Here is a 24,423-nt window from a genome sequence, read left to right on the forward strand (position 1 = left end):
CAGGAGTAACCCCTGAGCATTACAGGATGTGGCCCAAGAAAACAAAGACAAGCAAACAAAATGCCAAAGTAAAATAGCTTTTATAGGTTGTCATATAGAATAAAACATAGCACAGATCTTTGAACAAGATAAAAATTGAAGAAAGTCATATTGTTATGTGAGTCTACAATAAAAACCTACAATAATCCAACAGTTTCAGAAAGTTTACTTAGGATTTTTACATTTTTATTTTTAACTATTTTGTTACATTTGAAATCACCTGTCAGGGCTAAAATTGCCTAGAACTATTCAGTGGAATCTTATTACCTTTGCAGTGGGGATAATTATTTTAAATTATTAATTTGCCTAGATGCAATGTACACAAGCTTAAAGAGGTAAAGAAGTTTATTTAATAAGAAGAAACTTGAGGCAATGAGAATGCACACATAAAAACCAAGATCAATTGTTTTCCCATCACATAATATTTCACTGGTTTCAGTTCAAATGCCTGATGTTATTATGAGTCACCAAAGCAAATATTGTTTTATTGCTTATCTGCATAATAACACTCTTAATTATCTTCATTCCAATGACTTTTATATCATTGGTTTTCTTTCAATATTTGCTCATGTGTTTTGGTCTTAACTTTTAAAGTTCTCATAAATTGTTGGATTTCTACAGGGAATATAAAAAGCAAAAGTGATATTTTTATCAAATAACTGAGCTGGAGAAATAAGTATTAATTTCTGGATTCTTCTAGTCACTTTTAAAAACTCCCATTGAAATTCCATGGTTCAGTGATACTCCAACAAGTGTCTACCTGTATAGCTGTTATGCTTGTGTCTGTAATGTGTGACTGCTTATCCGGAGTTAAGGAAGCATGTGGAAAAATCGTGTAAAACAATGGGATTTATCAGCTTTTCAAACCACTTACACCCTTTAAAGGAGATTAAAAATACCTTGTGGCAAGTAGCAATTTTTCTTTCAAAGAACTCCACGTCCAAATAGAGCCTGTAAAATTAGCCACATTCGAAGTCTAATCTGCCCAACAACTTTTCATAAAATTTGGGCCAGTAAAATAGCTCACAGGGCTGGGTTGCAGACTTCACATTTGGAGGCCCGGGTTCAATGCCCCATATCAAAGAGTTCTCCCATCTGTCACCAGGAGCTCAACCACCGAGCTTTTAAGTTTGTGGCCCCAAACAAAGCAATAAAATTCTTTTGCAGACAATTTTAGCAGAAGAAATCAATTGGACTGTTCTATTTCTGAGCGCCTAGAAATGGGAATCTGCTTTTGAGGTTCTGATGTTAAGCACGAGATAATTTCTTGTGTTAGGAATAAGTTAATCAGTTCTACTTATTAATGGGTTGAAAAGAGCAACAAGAATAAGACATTGGATAGTAGCTTTGTTGTGTGTTTCTGTGTGTCTTGGAGGAAGGAATTTGGGACATGGTGTGGGGGAGGGTGTGCATGCTGTTGGGTAGAAAGTTCTGGAAGATGAGCGCATATGTCTCACTTGGATAATGACATTTTTTTTAGCTTTTTGGGTCACACACAGCAATGCTCAGGGATTACTCCTCACTCTGCACTCAAACATCACTCCTGGGAGTGCTTGAGGGACCATATGAGATGCTGGGGATCAAGCCCGGGTTGGCCACATGCAAACCAACTACCCTCCCTGCGTTTCTACCACTCTGACACTAATGACACTTTTTTTTTGGTCATTAACTCATGCTTCAGTTGCTCTCCCTTTCAGAGAACTCCAGGGCTTTTTGGCAGAACCTTCTGGAAGCCAGACCTACCTTGGAGGCTTCTCCAAGGCAGGCGTTTGAGAGGGTGGTGGTCCCAGTCAGGTGTTCTCCTCAGAGGTGTTTGGGATTTGGTGAGAGCAGAGGAAGAGGGACCCTCCCTCCCCTGGGACTTGTATGGACTCAGGCACTAGGAGGACCTGTGGAACATTTCCCCTGCATGTAGTTACTGAGAATGAGTAAGTGGCCAACTCGAACAAATTGCATCTGAAAAAGGAAGGTGAGCTCCCGCTATTTTCGCCTCAGCCTCCCTCTCTGCTCCCCAATGCTTACTACCCACATGATTTCCCCAGAGTACATGTTTGTGTTTTAGGAGCATATCAGTTTACATACCTGTTCCTTATGTCATAATAAAACATTGAGAACAGAGATAGCTGTCCTCAACCTCAGGTGCTTCTGAGTGTGTGTATGTATGCATATGCAAGCATGTGCGTGCACACATGTCTGCATATGTATATATGCAAATAGACATGATATCTATATGCATTCATGGTGTGGCGTGCATACATGTAATATGCAAATATGCACATATATGGAAAAGTGCATATGAAAATAGAGGTGGTATCTATGTTTTGTATCTACATGCATTCAGGGTGAGGTGTGTATACATATAGTGAGCATATATGCACACATGGGTGTGTGAACATGTGCATGCGTATACATATACATGAGATATGCAATATACATATAAATATACATGTGTGTACACATCTAAAGTGATAGCACAGCGGTAGGGCATTTGCCTTACACGCAGCCAACATGGCCGACCCGAGTTCAATTCCTCCGCCCCTCTCGGAGAACCCAGCAAGCTACCGAGAGTATCTCGCCCACACGTTAAAGCCTGGCAAGCTCTCCGTGACGTATTCGATATGCCAAACATAGTAATAAGTGTCAAAATGGAGATGTTACTGGGCCCACTCGAGAAAATCGATGAAAAATGGGAGGACAGTGACAGTGACTCAAACACATAAAATGAAGTCTCTGGGACTTTGCAAACATCAGTTTTTACTTATCCAAGTTGGTGATGGTCTAATAGTGTTAATATACACACATATATATGTATATATACATATATATGTATATATACTCCTTTTTCCAACAAGACACTGGCTCTTTTGCAGGAGGTCTACTCTTGGCATGGCAGTGTTCAGGGGACCATGTGGTACTTGGCATCAACCCTGAGCTCCCACATAAGGTCTCTGCTCCAGGCCTCTGAGCCTTTTCCCCTGCTCTGGATTTTATATTCATCTAGTTAGACCCAACCCCATCAAGTGGGAAGATGTTCCCCACTGCTCTGCAATTGCATGGAATCTCAGGGATCCCCCAATAACCTCCAGTGCAGGGTGGGGACACTAACATCTCACCTGAGCACCATATCCATGGCTTCCTCCAAGGGTATTTGACATCAAGAGAAAACGCTTAGGTCTGCTAGGGATGGCACTGTAGGAGGGCACTACAGATGGGGAGGTCTGAGTTTGGGTCAAGGACACTTGCTTCCCACATGTCTCCTCTGACCTTGTACCTGGATGTGTGCGCCTTTGTACCTCATCTCTTTCCCAAGGGACCCTAGGCAATTCAGGATTTTCCAACAACACAACCAAATACAGGAAAATGTCCCAGGATGAGGAATAGGGCCTCAGAAGGAGGCTGATACAGAAATATTACTGAGTATTTCCCGTGTTTGCTGTTCAGTCCCTCAGCTTGGCTCTAGTCTTGCTGTAAGTCCCAGGGTAGATTGTGAACCTGACTCCCAGTGCCCATGGTGAACACCAACCAACCATTCCAGATACGAAAACCAGGAAAAAGAAATCCTGTCTAGAAAAATGTGTCTATATCAGTGTAGCATTACAGGCAATATCCATACCAATATCCTCACAAGAGACAGTCTGTGTCTCATCTGTGTTCAATGATTGAAAAAGGGACCATTTTCTACTGGTCACTGTTCTGCCAAAAAGGTGGCTACTGGGTTAACTTGGTTAACTGGGTTAACACCAGGATTCTTGTTAGAAGGAAATCAAATCTGTTCTAAGGCACCAGACCCAAGCAAGGAGGCCTCACATTTCTGCAGGCTACAGACTGATGCTGCACAGGAGTTTACCTTAGTGGCTGGACCACAGCCCGCCAGGGACTGGAAATATACTCCTGCCCTCAATGAGGGGATGGAAGGGCAGAGTCTCTCTATCCTGATTCTGTTTTCTTGCCCTGCTGATGACCAGAAGTACAATGGTATAGCACATGAATGTCCATGCAAACAGGACCTCACCGTCCCAATTACTTCACTTTACTGTATTCAGAATGACTGGTCTTCACACACCACAGTGTGAAGGTTTGTTAGAATGTCGTTTATGTTTTGGTCATCCATCTTTACTTTCCCTCAAACTTGGAAGTGATGTGTAATGGGCTTCATTTTTGATGATGGATTCATATCCTCATATGGCTATTTCCTTTGCCCACCTGTGGCCTTAATGCCTTGTCCTCATGAGCAATTATTTAATACTCACCAGCATTCCGTGATGCAGTGAGACCAGAGCTCACCAGCACAGCCTCTGGAATAGACTGGGAGTTCAATTAATTGTTTTGAAAAGAACTTCTTCAAGAATACCTCTTTGTCCTTCCCATCCTTCCAGAGCTGTAAACTGTCAATACAGTGTATGCAGAGAATGACACACTTTAGCTGGGTTATTTACCAGCCAGTTCAGACTGCCAGTGTGCTTATGAGAGCTCTGGGGACAAAGAACAAAGCCCAGAAACATCACTGGCCATAAAATTGTCTCTTAAAACAAAAGAATCTGAGTGTACTGCTCTCTCTCTCTCTCTCTCTCTCTCTCTCTCTCTCTCTCTCTCTCGGCCTGATTTTCAAACTCTACCTATATTGAATAGTGATGTCAAGAGGAAGAACAGTTTCACAATTAAAATTATAGTTCAAGTTGCTACTATTAAGCTATTAACTTTTATATTTTAAAATTATAGAATAAATATAGCCTTGAAACTACCTAAACCACAGCACTGTACTTCAAAGGCAAACCTATGGGAAAGGCCACACTGAAGTTCATTTTTATTGGTTTTATATGCCCCCAATTCTTATAAACATATATAATAATATAACTTACAAGTCGAAACCAAACAACTAAACACACTATAAAAATAGTGCCCCCCCCATCACAGAAACCTATATGGCATTGGGCAATGTGTATGGATGTTTAAGTTCTTTAACGAAGTGTCATTTGATACTTCCGAAAAGTTGGTTTTTTACACTTGCCTTTAGATAAGAAGAAAATTGAGATGTGAAGTTTCTGGGTGGGAACAGCCTCAACTCTTGGCCTTCGGAAAGTTTATGCCTTAAAATGATAAATGAAAACCAAGTTAAACCTGAAGGCTTTTAAAATTATTTTATTAGAACTTGTGTTAACTGAAATATATGAGGCTCCTTCTATATTAAAGCAAGTCTTTTAAATATATTTTTGATTGTCAAAGTTATATATGTTCCCTGTGGAAATTTTCATAACTAGTTTCCATAACTAGTAAATGCAGGTGATGAAAGGTTACTCAAATTTGGGGTATATTCTTTTAAAGTATGATAGTTTGTTAAGATTGATGTCTTCAGCATTTTCGTGATTGTGCCTGGCTTGGCCATGCAAATACCTGCGATGCATTATTTTAAAAATTATTTTTCTATTCTTTTACTTTTGGTTTGGGGGTCACACCTGGTTAGTGCTCAGGGTTTACTCCTGGCTCTGTGCTCATCATTCCTAGAGGTCTGATCATAAGGGGACCGTAAGTGGTGTCAGGGATGGAATTCAGATTGGCCACACTTAAGACAAGCACCTTACCTGCTATACTATCTCTCCAGTCTCTGTTCAGTTTTTTTTAAATGATACTTGGGAGGGGGGGCCAGGAGATAGTACAGCAGTTTGCCCCTAACCTGGCTTGGGCCCTTCCATTAAACTGCCTCCTCATTGGACAAGAATTACTGGTGCCATTCTCAGTCATCCTGAATACAGCTTGAGAGCCACCCTCTATACTCCCCCTCAAAAAATAATATTTATTATGGAGCTAGGAATGTAGCCTTAAGTGGTGGATGCATGCTTGGCTTGGAAGAGGCTCTGGGTCTGAGCTCCAGCACCAAAACTATAATAACAATCTATATTGCTGTGCTTTACTTGACTCATTTTGTTTTCAAAATTTTATATAGCATTGATTTGTTTCCGTGTTCTTTATCAAGCTAGTGTCTTTCATTGCATTTCAGAAAAAGTGTTGCACACAGAATATAACTTTAGTTGCAAGTAAGGCTAGTCAGGTGATGCACAGGTGCTAAGATAATGAACAGTTGCCAGATTCCTGACATCTTGTGTTGTTTCATTGTAACTGGCTCTTCCTGATAGTTCTTTGGGGGTGAATGGCGGGTGTCACACTATTACTCCAATAGTGCAGCTGGGAAAACAGAATCTTGGGAAATGAAGTGTTTTACCCATGCACTTTGGAATATATTCTCAAGGTACCAATAAGTCTTCATCATGGATTTGATGTGGGAAGTGGAAAAAATTGGGGAAGCAGGTGACTCCTGGTTTGTTGACCTGAGTCATTGGGAAAATGGAGTAGCTATCCTTTGAATGAATGACTGAATGGGACCCAAAGTAGGAAGAAAGATATTGACTTGGAGACACACTTGAAAAGCCTTGAAACTGGGAGGAGACAATAGTCTCTCTGTGAATGAGTTGAATGAACCAAGTCCAAACATCACATCCTGAGTGATTTGGAGCCCTGAAAGAGACAGAATGAATGGTGCAACAAAAGTCCTCATCTTTCTAAACAAGCCCTGCAAATTGTGGGAAGTTGTGTGCAGGAAACACTGCAATGAGGCTGGTAGCATTTCCTTTCATTGGAAAGGAAACCAGATTGGTATCTCTTCTATGTGCCAAGATACCATCGTAGTTACTAACTCTTAATAATATCCTTCATCTTCATTCTGAAAGCTACAAATGAGTGACAACTGCAAGCATTGCATGGGAAGGCTCCATTTCTTTAGAGAAAAACATCCCCCGAGCACACCTTTTACAGTTCAAATGAAGGAAAGTACGGAACTAGTAACATCCTCGACTTTCCCCAAGACGGTAGGTTTCATCTCCGCTCATGTGGATGTGCTTAACTAAACATTCTCAGAGCCAACTGATTAATCAAGTACTTCGTAGACGATAGCCTGCCATCTCGCTTCCATTTCTGTGTAATTATGTTTCTTTAATGTTTTACATTGCATGGCTTTGCCTTGTAAATAGTTTCATAATAAATGCTGTAATTAATTTAATAGCACTTTGACTACATAATATTTAAGGGTGTACCCTCTTGGAGAATCTTCTGGAACCATGCCAATCAGGAGGGAAACTTGTCAGAGTACCCTTAGAAGAGATAATGGAAGGGCAGGGGGGAGAGGAAGGAATAAAACTTTGGAATACAACTCAAAAACACTTATCAGAGATTCCACATTTTTCTCCAACATACATCACCAATAGGTGAAAACAAGCAAAAGGGTCCCTGGCAGAGGGCAAGACCCCCGTGCCAAGTCTTCATCGGCGATCTATAGAAAAACTTAAAGATTGAGCTCCCACAAAAGCAACTCCAAGACACGATTTACCACTATTTTCCCAAACTACAGGACAGGGAGCTTCCAATTCTGCCGAGACCATCAGGGTCCCTGGAACAAATAATTCTATTTTCAACCCTGGCAGTTTTGTCTGCCATGATGGCAATGGGGAAGGAGGAACTAAAAAGAGTTTAGTTCATTTTCCTGCTGCTCTCTTAAAAGCCTCACTGCAGAGCTGCAGGGGCTCACAGTTATCTCATGGTTAGAGCAGCTTTCCCTTTGGGGCGTGTTCTAGAAGCGATTGCTGGAAGGAAATCCTCATGAATGTCCCAATTCAATAGACCTGCCCTCTATCACTCAGGTATATCTCTCACCCCTGTCAGTCCATCATTACCTCTGAATCTTTCCCCTGATAACATCTGTTTGGTGGGTGATATGTTTCCACCAAAAGAGATTCTCTGATGGAAACACACATCTTCCTGTAAATCAGGGATCTTCATCTTTATGGTTTCCATGGTGCCCTATTTACAGTCGAAACCCAGAAATAAATTCACACTCTTAAGAATGGACTGTCTAAGCATATGAACTCTATTTGGCATGAATGTCACCCACAGAGGAGGTGAGGTGTCCCTATGTTTTCCTTTGATCGGAACTGGAAAATTAGTATTCTGGGGTCAGTCTTCACCTTTGGAGGCCTTAAATTTTCAAGTTTTCATTTTCATACTCTCATGGCTAGGATAGGAGATTAGCGTGAGTTTCTCTTGAAAACCAGAGACTTTCAGGAAAGGAACTCTATCTGTGATTCATGCACTCATCCACTCATCCCTATGGATGCACATTTATTTAATAAACATTTATCGAATTAAATTTTATTTCTGAAGTGCATTTGCATTACAACATATAGATTTCATGTATGCACATTTATAGTTACCATTACAAATTGGGCAGATGTGTATGTTATATATACACAAAGTATTCCACCACTAAAAGTCTAAACGTATCATTTAATATTTTCCTGATCTGCTTTGTTTTGGTTTTGGGGCCATACCCAGTCATGTAGTGGGCTACTCCCATCTTGTTTCTTAGAGGCCAGCCCCAGAGGTGTTCAGGGGACTGGATTGTGCTCAGGACCATGAAGTACTGGATTTGAACCCGGGCTCCTGCAGGCCAAGCTTGCGCTCTGTAGCCCTTTGAGCTATCTTTCTGAGCCCCCTCCCCGACATAATCCCCTATATGAACTGCCTCTTGTACCCCCCCCCCACACACACACATCTTACCTCACCTTTGGTACTCAGTATTGACCTTGCTCGAGCGGGCCCAGTAACGTCTCCATTGGAGACTTTGTTGTTACTGTGTCTGGCATATCGAATACTCTCGGTAGCTTGCCGGGCTCTCCGAGAGGGGCGGAGGAATCGAACTCGGGTTGGCCATGTTGGCTGCGTGTAAGGCGAACGCCCTACCCGCTGTGCTATCGCTCCAGCCCTCGTATTGACCTTATAGTCTAAAATTTTGTTTTTATTTTATTTGGTTCATCTATTCGTTTTTTCCTATGAACCATATGAGTGAAAGTGCCATACCCACTGTACTATCTCTCCAGCCTCCAGGCCCAGTTTTTTTGAACTCTCAAATCTTTCCTGGCTGAAGGTACGTCTTAATATCTCTGGAAGTGATGGTCATTAAACTTAATCAGGCAAAGTGTCAGCTTTAGTTATGAACAGTATTAACAAAAACATTACCATATGATTATTAAACTAAGAACCGTAAAAACCAGCCCTCTGGCATTCTGCTTTTGCTCATCCCCATCACAGTTTGAAATTAATTGTTTAAAAGTGAATGATGTTACAAAATGAATTATGCTTCCCTTTAAATGCAATTCTTTAGAAATCTGTTAATAAACGTCCTTTGAGATAGCACCCCAAAAATAACAGGGTACACCTAGAGAGCTCTTAAAGGATATCATACTGCAACGAGAAATTCTGGCAAAACAAAGCAATAAACACGCTAAGTGTGCCTACAGGAAGCGGAACAGTGTGAATTTGCCAAGGACCCATTTGTTCTGGCAGGGAACTAGCAAAACATCTCTTTTTATTATGACAAAAATAAATCTTGGAGTTCTGGGTTCCCACAGACACTTCAGTTTTCTAGATCTTCCCCTGTGCAACATTTTCTTCTCTTTTTTTCCTTTGGGGCCATGCCCACATACCCAGTGATGCTCAGGGGTTACTCCTGGCTCTGCACTCAGGAATTACTCCTGGCAGTGCTCAGGGGATCCTATGGAGTGCCGGAGATCAAACCCAGGTCGGCTCTGTGCAAGGCAAACACTCTCCCCAGTGTACTATTGTTCCCACTCCCCAACATTTTCTTTAAGGTCCTCTCCCAATATAAAATTATAAAAAATATGAGACTGACAGCCAAGGACAGTAGAGACAGGGCCAGGAAGATTGCTCCATAGTTGGAAGCCTGCCTCATGAGCTGGGAGAGAAGACAGTTGCAATAGAGAAGGGATCACTAAGTCAATAATGGTTGGTGGGATCATTCGGGATGGGAGATGTGTGCTGAAAGTAGACCAAATGTGATAGCCTCTCAGTATCTGTATTGTAAACCATAATGCCCCAAAGTAGAGAGAGGGTAGAAGGGAAATTGTCTGCCATAGAGGCAGGGGGTGGGGTGGGATACTGGGGACACTGGTGGTGGAAAATGTGCACTGGTGGAGGGATGGGTGTTCGATCATTGCAGGACTGAAACTCAAACATGAAATCTTTGTAACTGTATCTCATGGTGATGCAATAAAAAAAAAGATCCTCCCTCCCAATCACCACATTTGTGTGTTTCTGGACTGACTGGGTAGAAAATATGGGAAAGATGAGTACATCTTAGATTTGTAAATGCTCCAGAAACCCTCTTCCATTAAAATCTTTCCACTCCTGCCCAGTCGTCCATTCCTGGTCTCTGTTGGCTGCCCTGTACTGGGAGCCCCTCCCTGATTCCTACCAGGAGTGTACCCACCCCTGTTCCTTCTTCAGGAAGTAGATAAGTTTTCCTGCTCTGGATCCCACTTAGCCAGATGCTAGAGCTTTTCGTGGTCCAATATTTTCCCTTCCCTTTTCTCTCAAATGTAGTCATTCCTTTTTGCTCGTCTGTGTTGTCATTTCCAAGGATTTGAGGAGGAAGGAGAGAGAAAAAAATCCTTGAGAGTTCATCTGTGATCTTATACTTAGAAGCCAGAATGCATTTTTTGGCAGAGACATGATGAGGAGAAAGAATCAGAAAGTTGTTCTTGTCAACGAGATCTTGGGAATTAGTAAGGGGGCAAGTTGTTCTGTAATCAAGCACATTAGAAGGCATCACAGTACAGTGTGACCTCATGCTTCAGAGTCTGTAGGGATCAGCAGATCATCTCACACAAACATCCAGTTCTCCACAGCTCTACTTCCCCCTCCCCACCGCCCCCACTTATGGAGAGGGAAATCCAAATCCTTGGGGCACATCTTCCTCCAAACATCTGTGAATTCACAAATGGCATGAGATGTCTATTTTTGAGTTAGAATTGCTTATTTATTTGCCAAGTCAGGACTCTGTGTGTGCTGACTCCGACCAGCTAAGACCATGACGACCTCAGGACTATTAGAACTAAAACTCCATCCTCTCCTGGAGGGCCATTTCAGTCCTCATGCCACCTGAACCAGCATTTCACCATATCCTTCAAGGGGATATCTGCCAATTCCTGTTTGGCTACTGGTGATATTCTGAAGCTGGAAGGAAAACATTCCTTCCTTTGCAATTACCAGTGAGGTAGGATCTCATTCATGGCCATGGTATCTTTGGAGCTGACAGGAAAGTGTATTTTCTTTTTTTTTCCCCTTTATTGTATTTTATTTTTTTTAAAGTTGTAGATTTACAATTTTTTGTGCTTTGGTTTCAATTATACAATGATCAGATACCCATCCCTCCACCAGTGCCCATTTTCCACCACCATGGATAATATCCCTCCCACCCCCATCCCCCCATCCCCCCTGTCTCTGTGGCAGGGCAATCCCCTGTGTTCTCTCTCTCCTTTTGGGTGTTGTGGTCTGCAAAAGAGGCATTGAGTGGCAAACATGTTCAGTCCATAGTCTACTTTCGACATGCATCTCCCCTCCTGGGAGGATCCTCCAAACATCCTTTATTTGGTGCTCCCTTCTCTATCTGAGCTGCCCTTTCCTCTAGGATACCTGGCTGGCCTCTAAGTTATGGAGTAATCCTCCTGGTGCTGATCTCAGCTATTCTTGGGTATTAATCTCATACTTTGTTACTTTATATCCCCCAGATGAATGCAATCTTTCTATGTCTATCCCTCTCTTTCTGACTCATTTCGCTTAGCATGATACTTTCCATATTGTACCACTTGTATGTAAATTTCATGACTTCATCTTTTCTAAGAGCTACATAGTACTCCATTGTGTAGATGTACCAAAGTTTCTTTAACCAGTCATCTGTTCTTGGGCACTCAGGTTTCTTCCAGTTTCTGGCTATTGTAAAGAGTGCTGCAATGAACAAACAAGTGCAGATGTCACTTCGACTATACATTTTTGCCTCTCTGGGATATATTCCCAGGAGTGGTATTGCTGGGTCAAATGGGAGCTCAATTTCTAATTTTTTGAGAATCGTCCATACTGTTTTCCAGAAGGGCTGAACCAGTCGACATTCCCACCAACAGTGAAGGAGTGTCCCTAGGAAAGTGTATTTTCAGGAACAGCTCTTTCCTCTAACATGAGCCAACCATGACACTTCTAGACTAATGAGTCTCCATCTTGGTTCCCCCTAAGATTCAACGTCTCACAAATAATGTTCTTGAGAACTCAGGCCTGGGGCAACTGGGCAGTCTCTTGTGCGGGTGGATACGCCTTGTTTGGTTCATCTCTGTTGGTTGATAAGAGGAGAGTTAGATGTGGGTGCTGATTGCATAATAGATCACTGACCTCAAACTTCTGAAAGGGTTTCGTAGGGCAACTCTTCCCATTCACCAAAAATGATGCTTCTTGAGATCAGAATGTGCACAGAAATTCTAATTCGTTTGGCTACTAGGACCAGCTGCTAAGGATGGCTCCATCTGCTCCTCTCCCTTTTGCTCAGGAAACAGAATTCTGTCACCTCTCCCTCCCCAGACCATCAGTGTTGAGGTGTCTGATCCTAGCTAGAGACCAGATTCAAAAAACCTCTCCCCCAAAGACACTTCCTTAGTAGTCCCATGTATATCAGTAACTGGAAATAGGCACTGAAAGAAGGTAGATCGCCTGCAGGATCTGTGGGTTAGAGGAGTTCTCGTCTTTCCACCCCATCATCTATTCCTCCTCCTTTTGTTGTCTATAGATTTACAATTTCCCCGGACTCCGTGGGATAATTGAATCAAAAAGCAATTCTCAAGTATCAGGAGAGCCCGCCAGTAGCCAGATTGAAAAAGCCCCATTATATAAAGTGCTCCCTCCTGGACTACAAATAGAGCAGTGTCTAGAATCAGCCAACACATGAATTTCCATGTCTGAGCCCCAATTTCTCCAATGGGAGGGGGAGGGTGGTGCCTGCCAGGAGTCAGGGCATCTTGGCTCCTTGTTGCCTCCCTATGCGGCCCAGAAACATCCCATGTATGGCAAAGGTCACATGCAAGCAAAGCTAGTGCTCCAGCCACTCACACAATATTCTCCCAAGACCCTTATACGAGCTTTTCTACTTAGAGTAAGATTTGGAGATTTCAAGGAGAGTTCATTTTTTGCTCATGCCTTTGGGCGGAAAATTAAATGTGATGTTTTCCTTTAAACTCTCTCTCCCTCCCCAGTTTTATTGAGATATCATTGACATGCAGTTTTTTTCTTTCTAAATAAATCATAAGTTGTTTAAAATAAACATAAAAGGAAAACAATTCAATTGGAGAGAAAACTCAGTGAAAGTAGATAGACCCCTGGGAATACATTTAATTACATACAGCCTAGATGCAGGATGAAGGGAACGAGTCACAAGAAAAAAAGATTTGACTTCAAACTTCTTTCAGGGGGTGGGCTGGAATGAGAATCACAAATTACAATAATTTTTTTAAGCCATACCCTTCATTCAAAACTTTCACAAATTTTTGTAATGCACAAAACGATAACTTTAAAGGAATTACAGCCATTTTTAAAATGCTTCTCTAAACCTTATACACTCTGTAATCAATCTGAAAAACACAAAGAGAGCATCTAAATCCTACAAGAAGTTACGGCATTGGGAATATTAGTTACACTCTAGATCTGCTCCCAGGGAAGAGAAAAGCTGGAATTTTTATAGGTCAATGACTTACATGACCTACATACATCATGAATATTCATAATATGTGCATACTTGTGAATGAAAATCTTTTGTATTCACTGGCATTCCTCATCATTTTGAAGGTCCATATCATTAACTAAAATAAAATATCACCACCATACGGAGGAAAGAAGTTTTATTTTGCAGAGCTGGTGCTCAGGCCAGGAAGAAGGAAAAAAACAAACCAATAAATAGCACGAGTTCAGATTAGATTATTAGATGCATCCTTGTAAAGTCCAATTTTTTACCATGTGTCAGGCATGCTCTTGGCAGAGAGAACCTTTCCATCTTATTAACGTTTGGAGCTCACCAAGCTTTTGCCTTTGAGGATGTCCAGTAATTCCTAATATGCAGGCCGGACGAGAAAAAGTGCATGTGGAACTCAGGAGATGTGTGTGGTAGAAACAGAAACCATTCCAAGGGTGAGAAACTGCACAGTGAAGGCATGTGGTCTTTGACTTGAGGGCCTTCGCCCCGATAGTTATGGTTTCTGTGGTCCTCCTTCAGGCAGCGGGTTCTGGGGTGTGGATCACTGGGCTGCACAGTTCTTCAAAACCAAAAGGCAGGGGCGGGAGTGATAGCACAGCGGATAGGGCTTTTGTCTTGCATGCGGCCAATCCAGTTTGATTCTAACATCCCATATGGTCCCCCCAAGCACCACCAGAAGTTGATTCCTGAGTGCATGAGCCAGGAGTGTGACTGTGCATTGCCGGGTGTGACCCAAAAAGAAAAAAAAAAGGCGAATGGAAGGACACGTTACCAAGGCTTATCTAAAACCCCTGCACATTTATCTTTTTTCCCAATTGTTTATATATCTTGAAGAAATTATTATAGACTAGATCACGTATCTAGTAGCATTAGTGTTTATGGTTTTGAGGGACACAGTGACCACCACCGCTGGGCCACTGTCCTTGTGTCCCTTTGTCCACCCTCATTCACCTCCACAGACTTTTCTCCTTGCTTGACATTCTCAGTTTTGTATTGCAAGACCAAGGGTTTATTATCATTTGATACTGTCTGTTCCCTGGTCTTGTCTCTTTGAATAGCGCAGATGAGTGAGATCCTCTGGTATTTGGTCTTTTCCCTCTGGCTTATTTCACTTAATCACTTATATGATTTTCTCCGATACCAGTGACATTGTAGCAAACTGCAAGATCTCATTTTTTTCTTTTTTCTTTTTCTTTTTGGGTCACACCCAGTGATGCACAGGGATTTCTCCTGACTCTGCACTCAGGAATTACTCTTGGCAGTGCTTGGGGGATGAGATGCTGGGAATTGAGATGCTGGGAATTGAATTTGGGTCAGCTGCATGCAAGGCAGACAGCTTACCCTCTGTGCTATCGCTCCAGCCACCTCTCATCTTTTCTTATGTCTTCACAATATTCCACTGTGTACACAGACCAAAATTACTTTATCCATTCACCTATTATGGGACATTTGGGTTGTTTCCATATCCTGACTATTTGTACTGTGCTGCAATAAACATAAATTGCATATATTTCTTTCCTTGTTACGACCATTTTTTAAATTTATTTATTTATTGGCTTTTTGGGAGACACCTGGCGATGCACAGGGGTTACTCCTGGCTCTGCACTAAGGAATTACCCCTGGCGGTGCTGAGGGAACCATGTGGGATGCTGGGAATCAAACCCAAGTTGGTCGCGTGCAAGGCAAACGCCCTACCCGCTGTGCTATTGCTCCAGCCCCCATTTATTTTTATTAAGACTCTGTGATTTACAAAGTTGCTCATAATAGAGTTGTTTCTGACATATAAATGTCCAACATCGTCCACCACCAGTGAGACCTTCCCTGGATATGTCTTCTTGATGTTAAATTTCATTGGTGAATTAATGTTAAAATTCATTTTCCTTGATTTGGGCCTGCATTTTGTGATGCTTGGTAAGTGAGTGGGGTAGCTTTGTAGATTCAGAGTAGAACCTAGGCTCCATCACTGAGTTACCTCCCTGCCTCCAACAAACTCCTCTCCTCTCCCCTGTGTTCAATTTTATGGTTTTTAGTCCACAGGAGAAAATGGAACACCGACCACAAATAACAGAGAATACTGACGCCATTAAATGTGATAATACAATCTCAACTCAGAGAACGAAGGCTTGCAACCATGAGTTGACTTCCCCAACATAAAAAAACAACTTCCAGATGGCCCATGGCAAGGACATTCCGCTATTGACAGTCGGTCGGGAACTCACTCCTAACATCAGGCCTCCACAACAAATCATACAGCTTTGCCAGATGTTGACTCCATAGTTATTGTTGCCATGACAGATAATGAGTTTTCCCCCTTTGAAAACTTTTATTTAAAAGACACACAATATCGTCTGTAACCTTCAACAACACTATGCTTTACGGAACTAAAGCCTTCTGTTTCCTTCCTGAATAGAAACGCCTCCTGCCCAGACCTTGTACAGCTCAAGATTGGAGAGCAATAGACAATCTCAAAGACTGCTCTTTCCACTTAACAATTGGTGCATTAGGCTAAAATGTTCACACAAATGCAGTCGCCACAGAAGGGGTTTGCAACGTAATGACAAGGTCCTTCTTGTACCTGCACCAGGACGGTGATGAATGGGCATTTGCCTCTGAATATGCTTCCAGCCCTTAGGTTTACCTTGATCTTGCAGAATGCAAGTTGACACTATACCCACATTTCTATGGTATTTATTACCGTGGTCGTGATGTGAGGGCTTTTTCAAAATGAATAGTGTAAAAGGGGAAACATATTACAGCAGAGAGACATTATTGTGCAGGGAATGTATAAACAGATGAGAAGAATGGGCGACAAGCTCATAATAGGAGCTGGAAGCTCCTCATTCTGTCCCGATTGTCTACCCTTCCTTTTTAAACAACCTTCCTTTTTTCCAGCTATCAATACAAAGTTCTTTTTGGTAAAATGAAGTGCATTCAGGCGGCCTGAAAGAAGCTTTTAAAGTTGATCTGTGCCCACACAAAAGCGAGGCCGGGCCGGGTCCGAGCCGCAGAGGAAGCCAAACTTAGTCAATGTTCATTACTCATGGCTCGACACGCCAGCCTCCATATCATTTTGTTAGAGAATCAGATAAACTTTCCTCATGATAAACAACTGAAATAATTTTTCTTAGCTGTCAGCCTCCTTTCTCCCTCGCCCAGATGGTTCTCACCAACTCTTCGCGGCTCGTAAAAAAAAGCAAAGCTGGGGCAGCTCTGGGGTCTGATAAATGGGCTCCTTTTAACTGGTGGCAGGCTTCAGGGAAAAGAGATAATCCTGGATAATGTGGACACAGTTTTCATTTCATGTCACCCAATTAAACTGCAATTATCCTGAGTGCAACAGCAGAAAACCTGCAGAGAATGCCCCCAGAATGAAGCTCCTAGGCACCCCGGGATCCTTTATACCACGCACATCAGCTACATTTGTTCTGTACCCATAAAAAAAAAAATGCTGGCCAGAGCACTCAATTGCACAGAACCCAAGGCCAGGCCAGCTGCAGTTTGTGGTTGCACTGAAAACGCTCCCCCATATTTTAGGGGTGCTAGTTGCTCGAGACATAGTTCGTCGTTGGTTTATTCGTCGCCAAAGCCAAAGTTCATGCAACGATCATCTGTCTCAGCTCTTGGGCATCCTGCTGGCCTTGCCTTTGCAGACAGGGCCTAGTGGAGATCGTTCCCCAGAAGAACTGAGCGTCATCTCCAGCAAAACCTGTGCCCCGAGAGGATGGTTGCACCATCCCAAGAAAGAACTGGGAACTTCCACACAAGCAATCAGCTGGTGCCAGGCCCTGTTGCGCCATCCACCTGGAGCTTTGTTCCAGTGTGCTGGTGCAGAGCCTGGCAAAGCAGCTCACCTCTGGGGTGGGAAGACTGGGAATGGCTCTGTCATCTAACATTTTATCAATTTACTTTAAAAAAAATTTTTTTTTTGGTTTGGGGACCACATGCAGTGGTGCTGAGAACCTTATTCCAAACTCCGGACTGGACTCAGAAGAACATATTGGGGTGCCAGGGATCAAACCCAGATCGGTCCTGTGCAAGCTAAGCAGCGTATCTGGCAATGCTCCGGGATGATTCCTAGCTGTGTTCTCAGGAGTGACCCCTGGCAGTGTTCAGGAGTCATACGGACATAGTTCCAGATTGAATCAGGGCCAGCTGCATGCTAGGTCAGTGCCTTAACCATTGTATTATTACTCCAGCCTTCATCTAACATTGAAAAATCAAGCACTTGTTCAGTTTTTGCCTTGCACACAGACGACCTTGGTTCCACTTCTGATACCCAAAAGTGATCCCTAAGCACAAAGTCAGGAGTAAGCCCTGAGCATGACTGGATTATGGTCCAAAACCACAGCAAACAAGCCAAAAAAAGAGGAAGAAGAGGAATGAATATGCCAACCTTCAAGGGGATGCTTGACAGTCAACAATTCTGGATTTCTCTCTGAACACAGTTAAGAGGGTGATGACCAAGACCAGGATTCGCTGATGGCGGACAGAAGCAAGAAACAGTACAGTGGGTGAACCTGACCTGTGTGACATTGTCAGAATACAGCAAGGGAAAAGGAGACAGCATCCTAACTCACAAAATCCAAAATAAAATGGCATCACTGGAAACATCAGTCTTGGGATGCATTAATACCTGCTGAAAATAAACTGTGGATAGCTTTACTGACTGGCCCATTTAGTGATGAATCAACTACTTTAATCTCATAAAATGATCCTCTGGTGTGCTGTTTGACTCTATAACTTTTCTTCATTCTCCTCTTCTTTTTTTCTTCTTCTCCTTTTTTTTTTTTAAGGGAAATGGAGACCTCCTAAGCTATGCTTGGGGCCCCAGGGGTTGCTTCCAGAGATACTGGTTAGTAGGGCCAAAGGGTTCATCATCGCTCTGGTCCAGCGATGCTATGCTGTTTGGGTCTAAAGGTGCTGGGGTCTACCAGGGCCAGTCCAGCAGCGCTCAGCATGCCCCAGGGCTACATCTGGCAGTGCCCAGGGAGGTTGGCAGCATTGAGGACTGAATTTCTGGGCTTGGCATATTGCAGCCTCTGAGCTATCTCCCCAGTTCCTTTCTTCCTCTTCTGGAAATGAATTCCCTCTGAATCACTTTTAGACTAGCCATCTCTAGCCCCTACAGGTAGGAAATGCAGCAGAAAAGTCCTGCAAAGCTGGTTTTCCCCATAATGGCTTGCCTGGGGATGGTTGTCAGCAGGACTGGGTCTCCGGGTCTCTCCCAGGCTCAGATGCAACCAGGATAAGAAACCACGCTCCTGCTCCATCTTGCTCACTTTCCCTTTGCCCCAGGGGCTGCCAGGAGCCATTAACAGACTGCCAAACAGACGCTGCCGTGGAAGGTCAGACTATTGCCACCACAGGGGAAACTCTCAACAACAGACCTGGAGACGCAGCAAAAATGGGTCAAAAACTAAAGTCACTCTCCAATAACCATAAATGTGACCATCGTCACAGCATTGCTGCTGAACACAAAGAAAACTTGCGTGTGTCTTTCATCTGAGCTCAAAGCATTAAACACATCATGGCGTGGGCTAGGATCTCGTCCCAGCTTTATGGGAGAATCCACACAATTACAACAATGTAATGACATGATGATAACAGTAATAATAGCTTATGTTTACTTAATGCCTATCTCTGGGAAACCTACAGCAGATTAGAGATGCTAATCTAATTAAACTCCAGGTAGACAGGTATTTTCATTCAAATGTTGTTTAGGAAATGATGGGAATCCTAGCACCACCACCACCCCCCTCCCTTCCTCCCAGGCATTTATGAACATAAAGACGAGAAGATAGTTCAGATGGAAATCTTCTAACTACATGCAGAACAATGATAATCGCAGAATATAATAATACTATTTAGATCACGTTTCATCTGATAGACTTGTCTTCCAAATGATGGGTTGAAAGTGTTCTGTCTTTGTTCTTGGAGACTTTCACACAGCTCCAACACGTGGAAGAAGAGGGGTGTGTTGCCATGTAAAGGTCTCCACCCCTCCAGCTGAGAAACTTCCCACAGCTAATTCTACCCTTTCTCCTGGGGCCAATTTTCCATGTTTCTGAGCTTGAACCTTGGAACATTGCTTCACAGAGCTAGAGAGAACCTTGATCCTCCCATTCAGGATTGCCTGGATTTTGGAAAGGCTGCATTTAGAATATCAAATAGCACAGCGGGTAGGGCATTTGCCTTGCACGCGGCCAACCAAGGTTCAAGTTCCAGCATCCCATATGGTCCCCCAAGCACCGCCAGGAGTAATTCCTGAGTGCATGAGCCAGGAGTAACCCTTGTGCACTGCTGGTTGTGACCCCAAAAGAAAAAAAAACACTTCGAATAATGAAGTTGTTGATTAGCTTCTACCTAGGAAGAAGTCTAGTGATATAGAATGGCTAAGTGTAAAGGAATCCCTGGGACTGCTGTACACAAAATAGACAAATTCATTGTAAGGAGACTCTATACAGGAACCTTTCCTTTACATTACTAGATACTTTGACATCTTGTGGAAACAATCTCAAATAGTTGCTGCTAGGGCCATGACATTAATTGCAGTGTATAGTCACATTGTTTACTTGGTCTATTATAGTTTCTCTTCTAGAAGATAAGTTCCTGAGGGGAAGAGTCCTGTCTCATTCATTCTGTTCCCCTTCCCCGCCCCCTTGCGTCTAGTTTATAGTAGGTGGTAAAGATCTCTTGAATGAATGAACGAATGAATGAATGAAGAGAATAGAGCACAGTGAAGCGATTAAGTACCTGGATATCACAATTAGCAGATTTGAGTGTAAGTCAGGGCTACACAGCTTAATACATTGATAAACTTGGGCAAATTACTGAAGGCCTCTAGGCTCCCATTTTATCATCTGTTACTCCTCTCTCTCTCTCTCTCTCTCTCTCTCTCTCTCTCTCTCTCTCTCTAATGCTCTACCCACTGTACTCTCACTCAGACCCCTGTAACTCATCTTTTGTGAGATTGCCGTAACGCTTCATTGGAGTGATGGCTCAGGACCTGCCTGCTATATAGGAGGTGAAGTCTGAGCCCCAGCATGCTCTCCAAACACTGCAAGTGCCACATGGGCCCTGAGGACTGCAGTGGTCACCAAAAATAGGACGAGAGAAAAGAAAATGATATCAGTATAGGTTCTTTAGTACCATGCCCAATCATTTAATAAATATAAGCGATTACACTTTTTTTTTGCTTCAGCACTAGAATATTACTTTGAATCAATTTTTAGAAACATTCATAATCGCCCATCCTCCTCCCAACCCTAGGGACTACTTAAAATCATCACTTAGTACATACAAGCTTGGATTCCTCCCCTAAAGTTACAGCATTGCTCTAAGCATGGGGAACAACCCCCTGTTCCCACTCTGAGAATCTGCATAGTTTCTGGCTTGGCTTCTGGAATCTGTAACCAGAAGCTGGATTTTTCTGTTTGTTTGATTGATTTTTTTCTTTTGGCTTTTGGGGTCACACCTGGCGATGTTCAGGGATTATTCCTGGCTGTGCTCTCAGGAATTACTCCTGCTGGTGCCTGGGGGACCATAAGGGATACTGGGAATCGAACCCAGGTCAGCCACGTGCAAGGCAAATGCCCTACCCGCTATATTATCATGCCAGCCCCAATACTCAGATGCTATCGATGCTTTAGTCCCTTGGGGACACATTGATATCTTCTGATATCTTAGCCAGGCTTGAAGGCTAATAAAAAAGAGCCCCCACTCAACTCTACTTCCTGAGTCAAAAGCCCCACACAGCTGCCCTGGATGGTTAGCAGGAATTAAGGATTTAACCTCTCCCAGGTCAAATTGAAGGAAGATTTGATCCCTGAGCCCTGAGCCAGGAGTAAGCCTTCCATACTGCTGAGCGTGGCCCAATTACAAACAAACATAAGTACTGGAAGGACAAACAGCAGTGCCTTACAAGCCATGGTGGACCCCTTAATTCAGTAGAGAGGCTGCACCAATTCCAACATCCCCTCTCCCCCGCCATCCCTGTAACCAACGCTTTTGGGGAAGCATGTTGGCCGGATGCATGGAGGTAAATCCTTGTATGCCCAGAAAGCATCCACATGAGGCCACCATCCTTTCTGTCCCTCCCCCTCCCCCTAATGTTCCAATCCACTCTTCCAGTCTCATGTAGCCATTCCACATATCTGCAGTTTGCTGAGGCCTCGGGGTTTTCAGGGTGAGGGAGAGAATCCAGTGCCCTCTCCTACATTGCAGGGTCTTCCATCAGGGGCCGGATGCAGCCTGAGAGTCTAGGAACACAGCAGTGATGCCAAGATTCCATGGCCTTGAGGCTTACAGTGAAGTGCCCTGCTTCAACCCCACGGCCCCAGGCCCCCCCGCCACCTTCCCTTTTCTGTAAGAGCAATGATGACCTCTCCTCATGCTGTGGCTCTAAAAACGAACAAGCTGCCTTCATAGGAAACGGGGCACAGGGCGCTAGCACAAGTGAGCACAATCAGAACTGGCCCTGACTGTGTCTCATGGGCTCTGCCTTTTACAGGTTCATAGTAAAAACTGGAGAGTTGTGCACGACCAGCAAAACTCATGGTATTTGTTCTCTTTTCTTGGACAGAAAACATTCCCTCACCAAAGCAGGTCTGGATTTCAAGTGAGTCTGCTGCTCTCTGGAGCCATCCCCAGGACCTGCTTTGGATATCTAGAACCTGTACGGTGGCCCGTGCGGACAGGCTCATAGAGAGATTCTTGTCTTTTATAGCTGAAGAGAAAACAAGTTCCTTGCCAATGCCAACAGAAAACTGGATAGCTGTGGTTTTGTTCTTCACACATCATCTTAAGCCTGTCATCCTACAAATGCTTTGCTCATCTATTACAGGGACAAGGATTACTTGTATGTAACCCCATTATACTGCGATAAAAATTCGTGCTCCTCTTTCCTTAACTCAGGTGCAAAACAACCACCACCAGCATTGCATGTTGTTCAGCCCTAAAATTAGCAAGTGTTTATGTTTGGACTGTTGAGGTTGGGGTGCTATTTCTCTTCATGTAGTTCTAGCCCTGTCCATGCCAAGTGACTTTAAGAGATGCGGCTCAAACCTTACCATTCATTAGAATCACCCAGAGACTTATAAATACGGAATCTGTCTGTGCCTCTCGATACTCCCAGATTTTTATTTTATTACTTCCAGGGTGGGGTTACACAAATTTGCTTTCTAATGATTTCCTAGGTAGGGCAGATGGAAAGAGAGGGAGAGGCTGGATTCTGCACATTTGCCAGCAAATCTTAGTCCTTTGTCTCTCTCTCTCTGTCTGTCTCTCTGTCTGTCTCTCTCTCTCTTCCGTCAGGATACTTCAATTCCATGTTTCTTCCCTTTACCTCCAACTGGCTGCCATTTGAGTTACTTAGCTCCCTCATAAAAAAGAATTGATTTTAATTTCAAAAAAGATTTTGGGAAATGATAGCATTTTTAAGATGATGAGGTATATACTTTATGATCCAGTTGCAACCAAAGGTATATGCACTAAAGAACATTATATATGCTCTAGGGAAAAACACAGATTTCAGAATATGCAAGCCAGAATGTTCATAGAAATCTTGTTTGTAAGAATGGATGGATGGGTGGGTGAGTGGATGGATGAGTGTAATGAGAGAGAGGGAGAGAAAGAGAAAATGACAATTGAATATAGAAAAAAGTGTTTATTGATAGGAAGACAAATAAATCATGACATATTCCTGTGGTGGAAACTATATTGTCATGATGTAAAATAAATAGTATTTAGTAATCACATACAGTGACATGGACAAATCTTAGAAATATCGTCACTGATAAAAGTGAGTGAAGTTCATGACTAAATTCAATTATTTCATCTATTGATTTATTGACACTAGCATAGCATGATATCATTATAAATCTCAAAAACAATGACATTTAAAAATGTACCCCTCATGTATTCATATCAACCAAAGAAAGAATGAAATAGATTTTAAAAACTCAGAATAGTAATTCTTGGACAATAAAGAAGTGATGGGAGTTTTACTTCTTATCCTGGTTGATAGGTCTTAATGGGTGTTGTTAATTATCTGCCTTTAGCTCATGTTTCCCCGTTTCTCTTCCCTCCTTTGATGTAGTTTTGAGGACCAGGGAAGGCTCCCATCTGGTGATGATGCTGCCAGGACTAGAACATTAGTTTGTGGTGCTCATGACTTGGTCTTGGGCCCCACTGGGGGTTGCCCTCCTGGTCAAAGTGTTCACACATCTTTCTAGTTGTGGTATCCTCCTTTAATTGGGGTGCTCCCACATACCTGGGTGCTGTAAGACTGACAATCACTCATGGTGCCAGAAACCAAAAACAGAGTTGCCACATAGAAAGTGCAGAGCTTGTTCTCAGCACATATGGACAGTGCCAGGGATTAAACTGCGGTCTCTTACTTGCAAAGCAGATGAATCAAACATTGAGCCATTTCCTGCTTCCTGTAGGTGGTTTTCTTTAAAATTGATGTTCCTCATGTACATATATATAATATATAAAATACAAACCCATGCTATTTTAATTATATATGTATATAATGTAAATCCATATTTTTTCTGTCTTAAATGTTGCATAGTTTAGATATTTTTAAAATCTGGAGGGAAAAGTACTATTTCAGAAAAAAGCCTGAATGCGGATAGATGGGAAGAAAATTCCCTGTACATAAGTTGACTCAGTTTGAATTCTTAAAGATCTTTTCACATTTACCCTATTATTTATACTACAATAGGAGGAGGAGGTAGAGGAAGAGGAGA

The sequence above is a fragment of the Sorex fumeus genome, unplaced genomic scaffold, assembly GCF_029834395.1.
Source record: "Sorex fumeus unplaced genomic scaffold, SorFum_2.1 ptg000008l, whole genome shotgun sequence".
Classification (NCBI taxonomy): Eukaryota; Metazoa; Chordata; class Mammalia; order Eulipotyphla; family Soricidae; genus Sorex; species Sorex fumeus.